Raw genomic sequence first — 13,294 nt, 5'->3', positions numbered from 1 at the left:
TCTTGTAGATGCAATCACCACAAAAACAACACGCACACCCAACAAAGGAAGTACGTGGACGATCTTCAATAGATCAGCAGAAATTGAAAGAAAATCAATCTCAAACTAGATTCACAAAGCCTTAATATAGCAATTCAACAGATATCTAGCGGCGGCTCCAAGAGACCCCGACTTGCCGATCTATTCATCGGTGAAAATAACCTAAAACCAAAAGCTGCCTTCGTACGCGGCTAGACTGGCCTTTAAATAGTGCTTCTGGGCACATGGGCCAAGCCCGACTCATTTCCTTGGCTGGTTACTAAACGGATATGGACTAGAAAAATATCTGGACTCTATCGTCTCCTATTTCAAGTGATCACTAATTAACTAATTTAAAAATCCGGCACACTGATCACGAAAGGACAAAATATACTAGTACTACTGAGAAACTAAGAAAACGCATGCACCTTTCTGCTAAACTTTAAGATTGGCTTTGGCTCAAATATTTTCCGTCGTAGCAAGATTGCATGGGGTTCGGAAAGTAGGCTCCACTTCCTTCTTCGGAACAATTTGAAACTTGAATGTGCCAATCTGTAGTACTTGTATCTCCGGAGCTATCTGCGTCATGGCCAGATTTTCTTTGTGTATTGTATCGATAGTAATAAATTGATTTCTTTTTCCAGTGCGTTTAGCTGGTATGACATACTTCTCCAGCAATGAAACATTTGTCTTCATAGGCAGTGTCACATCATGAGCACTTCTACTAGCAACCAATTTCACAAGAACATCAACTTTTTCACTCAAAGAAGAAATTTCTTTAGCAGAATTAACTTTTTTACTAGTAGAGCTCTTTCAGTATTCCATTGCGAATAATTTTCCATAATATTATCAAGCAATTTTGTAGCTTCACCCAAAGTTATTTCCATAAAAGTACCACCCGCGGGGGAATATAAAAGACTACGAAAAATAAAATTCAACCCCGCATAAAAATTTGGTATGATCATCCAAAGATTTAACCAATGAGTTGGGCAATTCCTTAGCATCATTTACATCCTTTCCCAAGATTGTGCAACATGCTCATGTTGAAGTTGCTTGAAATTCATGATCTGGGTTCTAAGGGAAATACTTTTTGCGGGCGGAAAATACTTTGTGATAAAAGCATATTTGCACTTATTCCAAGAATCGATACTATTGCGAGGCAAAGAAGAGAACCAAATTTTTTGTAGAATCTCGCAAAGAAATCGGAAATAATTTAATCTTGACCACATCATTGTCCACATCTTTTTCTTTGCATATCGCATAATTCCAGGAAGGTATTAAGATGGGACGCGGCATCCTCATTAGGAGTACCGAAAAATTGGTCTTTCATAACAAGATTCAACAAAGCGGTATTAAAATCACAAGTCTCCGCACTAGTGGCAGGAGGAGCAAGCGGAGTGCTGATAAAATCATTGTTGTTGGTATTTGAGAAATCACATAACTTGGTGTTCTCTTGAGTCATGATGACCACACAACAAGATTGTACTCAAAAACAGATCCGGCAAGAAAATGACGAACAGAAAAGAGGGGCGAATAAAATGTCAAATTTTTTTGAAGTGGGGGAGAGGAAAACGAGAGGCAAATGGCAAATAATGTAAATTACGAGGGGATGAGATTTGTGATTATCAACCTGGTATATGTTGAAGATCCTCCCCGGTAACGGCGCCAGAAATTCCTTTTGATGTCGCTTGAAGCTACGTCGGTATTTCCCCAAAGAGGAAGGGATGATGTAGCAGAGCGGCGGTAGGTATTTCCCTCAGGTATGAAACCAAGGTTATCGAAACAGTAGGACAACCAAGCAACACAACGTAAACAGCCCCTGCACATAGATAACAAATCCTCGCAACCTGACGTGTTAAAGGGGTTGTCAATCCCTTTCGAGTAACGGTGCCATAAATTGGTGCGTGACGGGAAAGAGTTATAATAGATTGAATAAATAGATCGCAAATAAAATAAAGTGCAGCAAAGTGTTTTTGGGTTTTTGGATTAATAGATCCAAAAATAAAAGAAAATAAAAGTAGATCGCAAAGGCAAATAATATGAGAAAGAGGCCCGGGGGCCGTAGATTTCACTAGTGGCTTCTCTCTAGAAAAATAGCAAACGGTGGGTGAACAAATTACTGTTGGGCAATTGATAGAACTTCAAATACTCATGACGATATCCAGGCATTGATCATTATATAGGAATCACGTCCAACATTAGTAGACCGACTCCTGCCTGCATCTACTACTATTACTCCACACATCGACCGCTATCCAGCATGCATCTAGTGTATTAAGTACATGAAGAAATGGAGTAATGCACTAAGAACGATGACATGATGTAGACAAGATCTGTCTATGTAGAGATAGACCCCATCGTTTTATCCTTAGTAGCAACGATACATATGTGTCAGCTCCCCTTCTATCACTGGGATCAAGCACCATAAGATCGAACCCACTACAAAGCACCTCTTCCCATTGCAAGATAAATAGATCAAGTTGACCAAACAAAACCCAAATATCGGAGAAGAAATATGAGGATATAAGAGATCATGCATAAAAGAGATCAAAGAAACTCAAATACTTTCATGGATATAAAAAGATAGATCTGATCATAAACTCGAAGTTCATCGATCCCAACAAACACACCGCAAAAGAGTTACATCATATGGATCTCCAAGAGACCATTGTATTGAGAATCAGGAGAGAGAGATGAAGCCATCTAGATACTAACGACGGACCCGAAGGTCTACAAACAACTACTCACGCATCATCGGAGAGGCACCAATGGAGGTGGTGAACCCCATCCGAGATGGTGTCTAGATTGGATTTGGTGGTTCTGGACTCTATGGTGGCTGGATCAATATTTCGTCAACTCCCCAAGGGTTCTGGGAATATTGGGGTATTCGTAGAGCAAAGAGGTGGTCCGAGGGGCACCCGAGGTGGGCACAACCCACCAGGGCGCGCCTGGGCCTCCTAGCGTGCCCTGGTGGGTTGTACCTCCCTCAGGGCACCCCCTAGGTGCAGCCAGGGCCCGTTGTGTTCCTTTTGGCCCATAAAAATTCTCCATAAAGTTTCGTGGAATTTGGTCTCCGTTTGATGTTGATTTTCTGTGATGTAAAAAACATGGAAGAAACAACAACTGGCACTTGGCACTATGTCAATAGGTTAGTACCAAAAATGACATAAAATGACTATAAAATGATTATAAAACATCCAAGATTGATAATATAACAGCATGGAACTATCAAAAATTATACAAATATCATCCAACACCTCACAGACCAGCGAGCCTACGAAGGAATTACTCACTCCCAGTGGGGAGCATCCTGGAATTGGCGATGGAGAAGGGTTGGTGATGACGAAGATCGAAGATCCCCCTCTTCGAAGGCCCAAACGGACTCTAGATCTGGCATCCCAATGAAGAACAGGAGGTGATGTCAGCTTTGTCTCGTGAAACGCGATAATACTTCCTCCCTGATTTTTTTGGAAATGTGTGATTTTATAGCATCGGTTTCAGGGTCTGCGGGGCCACTAGGTGGGGAAAACCCACCTGGGCGCGCTTGGGGGGGGGGGGCCAGGCGCGCCCTGGTGTGTTGTGCCCACCCAGGTGCCCCCTCCGGTGGTTCTCAGCTCCAGAAATTCTCTTTTATTGTATAAAAAATCCTCGCAAAGTTTCGGTCCATTCCGAGAACTTTTATTTTTGCACAAAAAACAACACCGTGGTTCTTCTGCTGAAAACAGCGTCAATCTGGGTTAGTTTCATTCAAATGATGCAAATTAGAGTCCAAAACAAGAGGAAAAGCGTTAGGAAAAGTGGATACGACGGAGACGTATCAGTATGGGGCAATGAGATATTCATGAACCAGCTTCAAGAGAGGAAACTGATAAAGATTGTTATTAAAATGGTTCAAAAGATGTCAATCGAACTATTTGTTTACACTTTATGCAAGACAACAGTGAACTATAGCATGGTAAGTAAGAACTCTGTAGCCTTGTTTTTACTACCCATAATGAGTTTCGTTAGATGAAAATGTCCGAATCTTTTTCCTTTGTAGTGGATCCCAAAGTAGTTTACTCGAGGTTACCTCTCAAACTACATGATTGGCGGCCGGCCATCAAAAGGGGTTGGACTAGAGTCGTGTGTGCCTTCTGCATCGAGGAGAGCACAATAGGGGCATTCCACTTCACCTTGTTCAGCAACCACAATGTCTCTCGTCTCTTTCTTTACCATCTTTAATTGTACAAGTATACAACCCTAGTTCATTATTCATTGTTTGGTGCTTATGTAATTCTTTTTTTGATGTAATTCTTGAACATATGTACCTGTGAACCGAATAATGCATTGGTTGTTGAACCTGATGGATATTAATGAAGTTATAGCCTACTTTCAAATTGAAATTCGGTACAATTTTAAATAGCAACAATTAAATTAGGGTGAAAATACACTCTACAGGTCATTACGGCGCACACGGTCTATAAAGCACAGTGTGTGTGATATACATCATACTTCGACATGGTTCACGGAGAGGAAACATGTGTAACCATGCACACAGTTGACATTTGCAAAGCATGTGTGATGTTAGACAATATCACGAGCGGTGCGGGAAAACTAAATGTGTGTGATTGTTGCCCTATCATACGTAGTTTACAATCATGAACTGTTTGTGATGTGGCGCGCATCGTAAACATAGAGCCAGTTTCGTACATGCCTAGAGAAATACCGTGCCTGGATTGTGCCTGGTATTAGGTAAAACCATAGAAGTCCGACTGCTAGGGTAATGCTAGCACACACGAGTAGCAAGGATGGAGTGTTTGGGAGATTAGATATATCCCAAACAGTTGTGTGAAGAAACGTGTTTGGGATAGGTGCGGGCATCGCATACGCATTGTTCTGGAAATGTTTGCATTCCTACTCCCTATCACAGATGGTTTCTGGGTCGTGTGAGAAGGACCCCCCTATCGCCCACACTCACTAGGTGACGATTTAAAATGTCGTCACAAAAAGGGGTTAAAAACCATTTGTATTGCATCTCGTTGTACCAGTGATGTCTCACATGTATCCCATAATCTTTAAGAGTTTGGGCCATCCAAAGTAATTGAGCACAACATAATCTCGTGGCAATGTATTTCTCTCTGTTGGTTGATAGAGATACTGAATTTTGTTTCTTGGAAGACCAAGAGACAAGATCTACCAAGAAATTGATATGTACCTGACATGGACTTTTTATCAACCTTGTCACCGGCATAGTACGAGTCGGAATAGCCAACAAGATCAAAAGATGACCTCTTAGGGTACCAAATGCCAAAGTTTGGTGTATGAATAAAATATCTCACTATCCTTTTCACGGCCTTAAGATGACATTTTTTAGGAGCAGCTTGATATCGTGCACACATGCACACACTGAGCATAATATCGGGATGGGAGGCACAGAGATATAATAATGAACCAATCATGTATTGATAAACCTTTTGGTTAACCGGGTTGCCATGCTAAATCAAGTCAAGATGTCCACTAGTAGGCATGGGTGTCTTCATACCTTTGCTTTCTTGCATGTCAAACTTCTTGAAAAGATCCTTGGTATACTTTGCTTGTGAGACAATGGTACCTTCCTCAGTTTTCTTGATTTATGAACCAATGAAAAATTTGAGTTCACGCATCATAGACATCTCGAACTTTGCCGACATTAGCCTTCCAAACTTTTCACTAAAATGAGGGTTACTAGAGCTAAATATGATATCGTCAACATAGATTTGGCACACAAATATTTCTCCATTAACCCTTTTAGTGAAAAGAGTAGAATAAACATACCCAATTTCAAAACCTTTTTCAATAAGAAACTTAGTCAAGCATTTATACCAAGCTCTAGGGGCTTGTTTAAGACCATAAAGAGCTTTGTGAAGTTTGTAGACAGGGTTAGGTTTCTTGGGATTAACAAAGCCAGGAGGTCATTTAACATAAACTTCCTCCTCAATTTCACAATTTAGAAAAGCACTCTTAATATTCATTTGGTATAAGGTGATATCATGGTGATTGGCATAAGCAAGTAAAATGTGACTGGACAGCGGGGGCATATGTCTCACCATAGTCCATACCTTCGACTTGAGTGTAGCCTTGAGCAACGAGACGGGCCTTGTTGCGTACAATTTGTCCATCCTCGTCTTGCTTATTTCGGAACACCCACTTGGTTCCAATAACATTTTGATCATCGTTGGGCTTCTCAACCAATGTCCACACTTGGTTTTTCTCAAAGTTGTGTAGCTCTTCGTGCATAGCATTTATCCAATCTGGATCCTCAAGGACTTCTGCTACCTTAATAGGTTCAATGCTAGAAATGAATGAGTACTATTCACAAATGTTAGCCAAACGAGGTTTAGAGCGAGTGATTCTCCTGGTGTTAATGTCGTCGAGGATTTGTTCAACGAGATGATTCAATGAGACTCTTTCTCTAACTCGAGAGAGATTTTACTTGGGTTGCGGTGGAACATCCTCATCGTCATCTTCCTTTTCTTCATTGTTTGTGGCAATGTCGTTCACTTGCGGAAGTGGAGAAGGAGGTCGAGGTGGGTCGTCATGTTGTACTTCCTCATTCCCTTCGTCTTGATGTGTTCCACTTGTGGATGCCTCCGTGTCAACTTGTGGTTTACCTTGATATGAAGTTGAATGGACGAAGTACTCTCCTTCACCTCCGTTGGACGGATCTTGCCAATGGACAAATCCTGAATTGCTTCCGAGGGTTCTTTGTATCCTACATCAATTGGTAGTTGCTCTAATTCCGAGTCGTTAGATTCATCAAACTTCACATCTACCGCCTCTTCAACCTTTCGGGTGAAATTGTTATAGACACGGTAAGTGTGATATTTTGAGATGTAACCGAGTAGGAAACCTTCATGAGATTTAGGGGCAAATTTTGAATGGTGATGCTTATCAAGAATGCAGCACTTTGAGCCAAATACCCCAAAGTATCCAACTTGGGGTTTGTTACCGGTGAGTATCTCGTATGACGTTTTGCTGAGAAGCTTGTGAAGATATAGTCGATTTGTAGCATGACAAGTTGTCTTAATCGCTTCTGCCCAAAAGAGTCTTGGTGTCTTGTATTCATCAAGTATGGTTCTTGCCATCTCAATAAGTCTCTGGTTCTTCATATCAACAACTCCATTATGTTGAGGTGTGTACGTAGTCGAGAACTCATGTGAAATGCCTTCTTCGTCAAGAAAGGTATCTACATTGGTGTTCTTGAACTCCGCTCCATTATCACTTCAAACCTTCTTGATCTTCACTTCAAATTGATTTTGGGCCTTCCTAGCAAATTTCTTGAAGATCTTTTGGACCTGCGATTTGTCAACAAGAAAGAACACCCACGCAAATCTTGAAAAATCATCAACAATGACCAGACCGAAAGAGTTACCACCAAGGCTCTTATAAGCATTGGGACGGAAGAGATCCATGTGAAGTAGCTCAAGTGGTCTCCGTGGTCATGATGTTCTTCACGGGATGCCTTCCTCCAACTTGTTTTCCTGCTTGGCAAGCACTACAAAGTCTATCCTTGTCAAATATAACATCTTTAACACCAAGGATATAATCACCTTTGATAAGCTTATCAAGATTTCGCATGCCAACGTGTCCTAACCTTCTATGCCATAACCAGCCTTTAGAAGATTTAGCAATTAAACAAGAACGAGGTTGGGCTCTCTTAGTGAAATGAAAAATGTATGTATCACCACTACGGATACTGGTAAAGTCCATATGATGATTATCTCGATCAAACACTTGGTAATCTACTTCGGTAAATAGAACACTGAAACCAAAGTAGGCTAGTTTAGATACGGAAAGGAGATTTTAACCAAGAGATTCACATAACATTTTGAATAGAGCTATCATTGGATATGGCCACCTTATCAAGGCCAAGTACCTTACCCTTGGAGTTGTCTCCAAAAGTCACATACTTGCATGGACCTTCATTTTTGGCAAGCTCAAGGAACATGTCTTTATCTCCAGTCATGTGATTGGTACATCCGCTATCAAGAATCCACTCTTTTCCTCCGGATATGTTGTTTCAAAGATTCGCCATAAGAGTAACATTCCTCATAGTCTTCTCACATTCAATGTCAAATTCTTCATCCTCATCATAATAGCCATGCTCAATATCATCATCATCATCATCATCATCATGCATGTGGTGATCACCTAGTTCAAATGATTCTTAGATTTATGACCATCACAATGTGCAAGTTTGTGAATTATAATGGTTTCCGTGATGATGCTACTAATGGTTCCAACATCACCCTTAGCACGCATAAGGTCATGGAGCTCAAATAGACATTCATCAAAATTGGGATCACTGGGATCCATCTTATGAAAAGCAATGGACTTCTGAAGAATTTCATTCAGATTTTTCAAGGAATAATTTGGCAAGCATTCCTCAAGATAATTCCATATAGTATATGTGCATTCAAAGGTTTGCAAGCAAACAAGCACATTTCTAGGCTATCCTCTAATGATAAGATTGATAGTCCTAAGATTGTGAACCATGTCAAGATACTCATCGGGGGTAGGATGCAAAGGATCAGTGAGAGGCACATAAGGGCTAAGAATATACTTGCTCAAATTATATTCATTGAAAATCTCAAGTATCTCATTTTCCCAAGAACCGTAAAACTCCCCATCAATAGTAAGCACTCTATGTCTAAGACTCCCAAACATAGACTCATCCATCTTACTCCAATGGTAGTTAAACCAAAGCAATGGAGACCAAAGCTCTAATACCAATTGAAAGGAACGAGAAGATGGGTCTAGAGGGGGTGATTAGACCCTTACCAAGTAAAAGTGGCAGTTTTTAGATTCTGCAAGTTAAGGTTGAGTTTAGCACATGTTAATAGGCACACAATACAGTTTGCACAAGCATAGCAATAGTATGAGAAACGGAAAGAGTAAGGCATGCAAGTGCGAGAATATAAAGGGATGGGATTTGAGTGTGCAGACGCAATGGAGATGCAGATAATTTTTGGCGTGGTTCCGATAGGTGGTGCTATTGTACATGCATGTTGATGGAGACTTCAACGCACGAAGGGTAACAGCTGCGCGAGTCCATGGAGGGCTCCACCCACGAAGGGTCCACGAAGAAGCAACCTTGTCTATCCTACCATGGCCATCACCCACGAAGGACTTGCCTCAATAGGGTAGATCTTCAGGAAGTAGGCGATCTCCTTGCCCTTACAAACTTCTTGGTTCAACTCCACATCATGCCGGAGGCTCCCAAGCGACACCTAACCAATCTAGGAGATACCACTCTCCAAAAGGTAATAGACAGTGTGTTGATGATCAACTCCTTGCTCTTGTGCTTCAAATGATAGTCTCCCCAACACTCAGCTCTCTCTCGCATATTTGGATATGGTGGAAGAAGGATTTGAGTGGAAAGCATCTTAGGGAAGGCTAGAAATCAAGGTTCAAATGGTAGGAATGGAATCTCTTGATCTAAACACATGAGTTGGTGGTTCTCTCTCAGAAAATGAATGGTGGAAGTGTAGGAACGTTCTAATGGCTCTCCTCAATGAGGAAGAAGGGGTGGAGGGGCATATATAGCATCCACACAAAATCCAACCGTTACACACTTTTGACCCATCTCGGTGGCACCAATCTGTGCAAAATGAACATTAGGAATCTTGGTGGGACTGATGAGAACAACCCGGTGGGACCGATGTGCTAGGGCTTAGGGAAAACTTCATCTCGGTGGTACCAATTGCATCATCTTGGTGGGACCGATGTGAAGCAATAAGGCAACAGAGAATCAGTCAAGCCATCTCGCTGGGACCGATTGCAGCATCTCGGTGAGACCGAAATAATTGCAACAAGCAACAAAGAGTTGGCAAGGCCATCTTGGTGGGATCGAGGTCCATATCAGTGAAACCGAATTGTTAGGGTTTTGGCAGTGGCTATGTCAATATGAACTCGGTGGCTTCGGATGGTTTGGACATATTTGGGTAGAGAAAGTGGCTGAGGGTTTCGGAGCAATATCACTAAGCACTTGAGCAACAAAATCATTAAGCAATACCTCATCCCGTTTTAATATTATTGGCTTTCCTATGGACTCAATGTGATCTTGGATCACTTAAAAAAATGCAGAGTCTTGAGCTTTTATCAATCCTTGTCCTTAGCATTATGAAGGGGTTCCACATCCTATTGTCCTTTCTACACCGTTGTTGAACTTGTCTAGAATATACTAGATAAAACCATTAGTCCAACAAGAGATATGTTGACATTAATTACCAATATCACCCAGGGAGCACTTGTGATTTCACTTTCCCGACTCCGTTTTCGTCCGCATTACTTGTGATGCACTAAACAAATTCATCATATATACTCCCTGATGTTTTGACCACCGTATCGCAAGATTCTCCTCTGTTCTTGTTGCGTGTTGTTTTCCCTAGCAGATTTGACAATATGTCATCCCATGATTCGGATGGAGAGAGCTATGTTTACCACTATATTGCAAACCCAAGGGTCTACGGAGATGTAGACCCTTATGGCTGGTCCACGGAGGAAGAGAGAGAGATGTTGATATGAAGGGAATGGGAGACACGAGTTCAAAAGAAGATGAAGCCCCTCTGCCTCAGCCAGGAGATATGCATGTGGAATTCAAGAAGTCAAGCCTCCCAAACATAGTAAATGAATCTAATTTTCAATTTATCCTGTTCCGTCTTCTATAGGAAAAGAAGAATGCATTATCTGAAAGGGTATTAGAGCTCGAGCGAGAGGTTAGTCTGTATTCTCAAACAAAGGATGAAGGACAAGCCTACTACTTCATCACCACCACCATCACCGAAGAAGAAGACTTGAGTACACGGGTATGGGCACTCCCCTTGGATTCTGCCAAGCTTGGGGGAGGTGCCCCCGTATCGTATCACCGCCACTTTTATCATCATTATCTATCTTAGTTTGATCCTTAGTTATTTCGTGATTTAGAAGAATACAAATTTAGTACGATCTATTTATGAGTGCTTGCTTAGTGATCTATCTATCTATCTATCTATCTATATAATCGTGTGTGAGTTATATAATAAAGAGTAGTTTGAGTTTTGCTTTGCTTTCTTGTTTCAATGTTAGTAATGAAAAAAATAAATAATAAAAGAATGAAAAGATCATATCTAATCCCATGGGGTGTAATGACTACACATAAAAGAAGTATAGTTGATAAAATTTGTTGGAAATTGACAAACATGACATTGGTCATTAGTGCAATCCATGAAAAAAAAGTAATGAAGTAAGAGAGGTCTCACATATAAATATACTATCTTGACATCTTTTATGATTGTTAGCCCCCGTCAAATATTCTATATCAATTAGTTGACATTAGACAAGGAAGACAATGAATGATTTATGGTTGTTTACATTCACATCGAAGTTATATTGTCATGGATCTTCTAACATGTGGTGCTTGTCTAGGATCTTTTGCTAGCCAAAATTCTCACTAAGCAGAGATACTACTTCTGCATCCAAAACCCTTAAACCTAGTTTCATGTGATGAGAGTCCACTATATCTACCTGTGGGTTGAATAAGACCCTTTAAGCAAGTTGTCATAAATATGTATGATCTTTTATTCTAAGGGAAAATAAGCTTTGTGCGATCTTCACGGTGAAGAAATAAAAGAAACAGACCGCATAATAAAGGTTGCTATCACAAGGGAAATATAAAGTGACGTTCCTTTACATTAAGAGCTTGTACATCCAAAAACAATAAACGCATGACAACCTCTGCTTCCCTCTACGAAGGGCCTATCTTTTACTTTCATGTATATTTATTTTTATGCAAGAGTCAATAGTGTTCATCCCTATTTCTTCTTATGTACTCTTTAGTGGCAAGCATCATGTGGTGGATAGATCCATATATATCCCGTTGAATGCAGGTGATCATGAGTTATTATTGTTGACATTACTCTTGAGGTAAATAAGTTGGGAGGCAAAACCGTAAGCCCCTATCTTTCTACGTGTCTGACTGAAACTTTTGCTCTATAAATATGCCTCGAGTGTGAGCAATCATAGAACACTAAATGATAATTGAGTATGTGAACTTGCTAAACAGAGCTCTTACATAGACTCTTTCTGAAATATGATGGATTGTGATTGTTTCAATGATTGAAACCATAGTTTGTTAGTATCCAATAAAGTTTATGTTCATACTTTAGCTTGTGAATGAATTATTACTCTATCATGAGAAGTTTTATGATGATATATTGCAGTTATGATAATTACCATGATGCTTTCATGTCTATATTTTTTTTCTATCGACACCTCCTCTCTAAACATGTGGTCATGATTATCGTTATCGGCTTTCGCTTGAGGACAAACGAGGTCTAGGCTTGGGGGAGTTGATACGTCCATTTTGCATCATGTTTCCTATTGATATTTATTGCAATTTGGACTATTATTTCACTTTATGATATAATTCTTAGCCTTTTGTCTCTTATTTTGCAAGTTTCACATGAAGAGGGAGATTGTTGGTAGCTGGAATTCTGGACCGGAAAGGGCTATATCAGAGACACCTTTTCTGCACAACTCCAAATGACCTGAAAATGATGGAGAATTACTTTGGAATATTTAAAAATTATTGATGAAAGAATCATTAGAAGGGGACCCACTAGGCAGCCACAAGCCTGGGGGCATGCCCTACCCCCAGGGCTTGCCCCTGGACTTGTGGGCCCCTAGTAATGTATACTACACAACCATCTTCTTGTAGACGTTGTTGGGCCTCCAAGCGCAAAGGTTTGTAGGATAGTAGCAAATTTCCATCAAGTGGATGACCTAAGGTTTATCAATCCGTGGGAGGCGTAGGATGAAGATGGTCTCTCTCAAGCAACCCTACAACCAAATAACAAAGAGTCTCTTGTGTCCCCAACACACCCAATACAGTGGTAAATTGTGTAGATGCACTAGTTCGGCGAAGAGATGGTGATACAAGTGCAATATGGATGGTATATATAGGTTTTTGTAATATGAAAATATAAAAACAGCAAGGTAACTAATGATAAACGTGAGCGAAAACGGTTTTGCTATGCGTTGAAACAAGGCCTAGGGTTCATACTTTCACTAGTGCAAGTTCTCTCAAGAATAATAACATAATTGGATCATATAACTATCCTGCAACATGCAACAAAGAGTCACTCCAAAGTCACTAATAGCAGAGAACAAACGAAGAGATTATTGTAGGGTACGAAACCACCTCAAAGTTATTCTTTCTGGTCGATCTATTCAAGAGTCCGTAGTAAAATAACACGAAGCTATTCTTTCCGTTCAATCT

Source organism: Triticum urartu, chromosome 4A (genome assembly GCF_056163025.1).
Source record: "Triticum urartu cultivar PI428250 chromosome 4A, HENAU_Tu73, whole genome shotgun sequence".
NCBI classification, from domain to species: domain Eukaryota; kingdom Viridiplantae; phylum Streptophyta; class Magnoliopsida; order Poales; family Poaceae; genus Triticum; species Triticum urartu.
This window is presented reverse-complemented; position numbering follows the sequence as displayed.